Here is a 5,029-nt window from a genome sequence, read left to right as displayed (position 1 = left end):
GCACCACACAGTATGCAGTATAGCACCCTATAGTATACAGCACCACACAGTATGCAGTATAGCACCCTATAGTATACAGCACCACACAGTATGCAGTATAGCACCCTATAGTATACAGCACCACACAGTATGCAGTATAGCACCCTATAGTATACAGCACCACACAGTATGCAGTATAGCACCCTATAGTATACAGCACCACACAGTATGCAGTATAGCACCCTATAGTATACAGCACCACACAGTATGCAGTATAGCACCCTATAGTATACAGCACCACACAGTATGCAGTATAGCACCCTATAGTATACAGCACCACACAGTATGCAGTATAGCACCCTATAGTATACAGCACCACACAGTATGCAGTATAGCACCCTATAGTATACAGCACCACACAGTATGCAGTTTAGCACCCCACACTATACAGCACCACACAGTATGCAGTATAGCACCCTATAGTATACAGCACCACACAGTATGCAGTTTAGCACCCCACACTATACAGTACCCCACAGTATATAGTAGAGCAGTATATACCCCCACACTATACAGCACCTCACTGTATACAGCACCCCAAACTATACACGATACAGCCCCCCACACTATACAGTACAGCACTCTACACTATACCGCACCCACAGTATACAGCCCCCCACACTATACAGTACAGCAGTATAGCACTCCCCCCACTATACAGCCCCCCCCCCACACTATACAGGCCCCCCACACTATACAGGCCCCCCACACTATACAGCCCACCACACAGTATACAGGCCACCCCCCCCCCCACACACACACAGTATACAGCCCACCACACAATATACAGCCCATTACACAATATATAGCCCACCACACAATATACAGCCCACCACACAGTATACAGGCCCCCACACAGTATACAGCCCCCCACACAGTACACAGCACCCCACTATACAGTAGTTTACAGTATATTAAAATAACAACCCCATGTCACCTTTTTCTGATGTAATCTTTACACAGAAAAGCTCCACAGTTAACTTCTGCAACACTCCTGATAGGACCTGTGATGACTTCATAGCCATGTGACCAGTAATTGCTAGGTTACTGGTCACATGGTAATGATGTCATTAAGGTCCTAGATCAAAACTCATTAAGGTCCTAGAATTAAGATCATTAACACAGGGTTGAGACTAGAATGGAGTTGTTACAATGAGGTCCTCCCCCTGGAGTCAGTAATCTAGCCTGTTCAGTGTAGAGCAGGCTAGAATGGAGTTGTTACAATGAGGTCCTCCCCCTGGAGTCAGTAATCTAGCCTGTTCAGTGTAGAGCAGGCTAGAATGGAGTTGTTACAATGAGGTCCTCACCCTGGAGTCAGTAATCTAGCCTGTTCAGTGTAGAGCAGGCTAGAATGGAGTTGTTAGGAGGAGGTCCTCACCCTGGAGTGAGTATTCTAGCTTGTTCAGTGTAGAGCAGGCTAGAATGGAGTTGTTAGGAGGAGGTCCTCCCCCTGGAGTCAGTAATCTAGTCTGTTCACTAGAAAGCAGGCTAGAATGGAGTTGTTAGGAGGAGGTCCTCCTGTTCTTCATGTTACTTATTAAATTCTTTGCATTCTTAATTCTGGAAACTGTTTTACTAGATTTATGAATTCCCTATATAATTTTTTCATATATATATTTATTGATGCAATAGAAAAAATTCCATTCTGCTTGTTTTTACAAATACATAAAAATAGAACTAAGGGGTCATTTATTTTTAAATATATACGACCTTTTGGTGTATTTTTGGTGCAGATTTTTTCGCAAATGTGATTTGCGGCAAAATCTAAGACTTCTTCCCCTTCCAAGTCACTTACACCAGTTCTAAATAAGGAGGAATGGCGGGGAAGGGGTGGCCCGGCTGGTTTATAATTTCCTACACCAATGATGTAATTCTGAGCCGACATGATCAAATTCAGAGTTTTACAGTTGTGTTCACACAGCGCGGCCATTTTCTGTTAACACTCTCATTAATGGCTGTGTGGTTTTGCCAATAAAACACACAAGTGTCAATCAAAATGCCACTTATAAAACCACGCCGACCACATGAGCACGCCCTTCATGTATTTTAATTTCACAGTTTTATCTTCCACAGCCGACTAGATTAAGGACTTCTCAGAGAGGACCAATATTAACTCAATAAGCCACAGCAAATACAGGAGGACCTCCTTCTGCCCACTCCACTCTAGCCTGCTCTTTATAGAAAAGGCTAGGTTACTGACTCCAGGAGGAGGACCTTCTTCTAATATCTCTACAGCTTATATTACTGATAGTAGAGGAGGACCTCCTTCTAACACCTCTGCAGCTTCTAGCAATGATAATAGAGGAGCACCTCCTTCTAACAACTCCATTCTAGCTGATTCTATAGTGAACGGGCTAGATTACTGACTCCAGGATGAGGACCTCCTTCTGCCCACTCCATTCTAGCCTGCTCTGTATAGAAAAGACTAGATTACTGACTCCAGGATGAGGACCTCCTTCTAACACCTCTACAGCTTATATTACTGATAATAGAGGAGGACCTCCTTCTAACACCTCTACAGCTTATATTACTGATAATAGAGGAGGACATCCTTCTAACATCTCTGCAGGTTATATTACTGATAATAAAGGAGGACCTCCTTCTAACACCTCTGCAGCTTCTAGCAATGATAATAGAGGAGGACCTCCTTCTAACAACTCCATTCTAGCTGATTCTATAGTGAACGGGCTAGATTACTGACTCCAGGATGAGGACCTCCTTCTGCCCACTCCATTCTAGCCTGCTCTGTATAGAAAAGACTAGATTACTGACTCCAGGATGAGGACCTCCTTCTAACACCTCTACAGCTTATATTACTGATAATAGAGGAGGACCTCCTTCTAACACCTCTACAGCTTATATTACTGATAATAGAGGAGGACATCCTTCTAACATCTCTGCAGGTTATATTACTGATAATAAAGGAGGACCTCCTTCTAACACCTCTGCAGCTTCTAGCAATGATAATAGAGGAGGACCTCCTTCTAACAACTCCATTCTAGCTGATTCTATAGTGAACAGGCTAGATTACTGACTCCAGGATGAGGACCCAGGATGAGGACCTCCTTCTGCCCACTCCATTCTAGCCTGCTCTGTATAGAAAAGACTAGATTACTGACTCCAGGATGAGGACCTCCCTCTAACACCTCTGCAGCTTATATTACTGATAATAGAGGAGGACCTCCTTCTAATACCTCTGCAGCTTCTAGCAATGATAATAGAGGAGAACCTCCTTCTAACCACTCCATTCTAGCTGATTCTATAGTGAACAGGCTAGATTACTGACTCCAGGAGGACCTCCTTCTAACATCTCTAAAGCTTATATTACTGATAATAGAGGAGGACCTTCTTCTAACACCTCTGTAGCTTATATTACTGATAATAGAGGAGGACCTCCTTCTAACACCTCTGCAGCTTCTAGCAATGATAATAGAGGAGCACCTCCTTCTAACAACTCCATTCTAGCTGATTCTATAGTGAACAGGCTAGATTACCGACTCCAGGAGGAGGACCTCCTTCTAACACCTCTAAAGCATATCCTACTGGCTCCAGGAGGAGGCCCTCCTCCTAACATTCCTATTCTACCATATTACTGGCTCCAGAAGGAGTACCTTATTTCACCCACTATTCTAATAAGGGTCCATGCACATAAACATATGCCATCTGAGATATACAGTCCATGAGCAGGGCATATGTCCCAGAGCGCATAGCTTCATAGTTTACTATAATGCAGTGCACATCGGGCCACCTGCGGGACTACCATCCCAGACTCGTATTATCATGGGACATGATTGATGCCGCTCTGGGACATATGGCCTGCTCATGAATGCTATGTCTCGGAAGGCACACGTCTGTGTGCATGGGCCCTAACATGCAGTTGTTAGGAGGAGGTCCACACTCTGTAGTCAGTAATATATTAGAATGGAGTTGTTAGCAGGAGGTCCTTCTCTATTATCAGTAATATAAGCTGTAGAGTTGTTAGCAGGAGGTCCTCATCCTGGAGTCAGTAATCTAACCTGTTCACGATAGAATCAGCTAGAATGGAGTTGTGGTCGCGGCCACGGTCAGTAAGGTGACTGGAAGGGGCCCTAACAGTGGCTGGTGTGTGCCTGGAGCCACGGGACGTGGGCCTGCCTAAAAGAGGGCCAAAAAGACACCGGGTAGGGAAAGTGCTGTCGTTTAAGCATGTTTAGAACATGTTTACAAAGCCAAGGAACGGAATACCTGGCGGGTTTCAGTTAGCGGATCCGGAATGTACCGGGAGAAACAGGCAGATCTCCACCTACCCATGTGACGAATGACGTGCGGAGGCATCCCGTGCTTGGAAGCTGCCGATGCGGAAGGAATAACCAGATATTGTTTTGGGGTCCATCCCCACCCCTGCGACCAGGGATCTGATGTGTGAGATGAACTGTGGCGTGGATAGGGGTTTCCCTTGGAATGGAAGCAAAGGAGACTCAGGATCTGGAGATGGCGTGGAGTCTAGGAGACGTCGGAGCACCAGAACCGGACACCAGGCGTTTTCGGACTCAAAGAAGCGAATCTGTACGGGAGGACCGGTTTGGGATGTCTTGGTGGAAGGAAGGCTTAACACCAGGTGATCCTGGCTCCAGGATAGTTGCTTACTTTTCAGAAAGGTCGCCCTTTGGGAAGAAACTGAGAATTCTCCTGGGCGTAGGAAGCCGTAGAAGCTTAAATACATTGCGGCCTTGATGACCAGACTAAAGGAAGGGCCAAAATGGGTTGCCATCTAGGGTTGCTGACAGCAGCCTGAATAGTTCGCCGGAGACCGGCCGTCGGGAAGGAGTTGAGTCCTTGCTGCTTTTCTCAATGCCCCCGAGTGTGGCCTTGAAGGGCTTGAGATGTGAAAGCCAAGCGAACCTCTGGATTCTGCAGAACTAAGAAATGTTGCGCCCCGGCTAGGTACAAACGGATGGTGTTGGGTGCCAGCTTGAGGTTGACATGGCAATGGGCCATAAAAGCCATGATG

This window comes from Bufo bufo, chromosome 2, assembly GCF_905171765.1.
Source record: "Bufo bufo chromosome 2, aBufBuf1.1, whole genome shotgun sequence".
Lineage (NCBI taxonomy): Eukaryota > Metazoa > Chordata > Amphibia > Anura > Bufonidae > Bufo > Bufo bufo.
Note: the sequence above shows the minus strand (reverse complement) of the source record.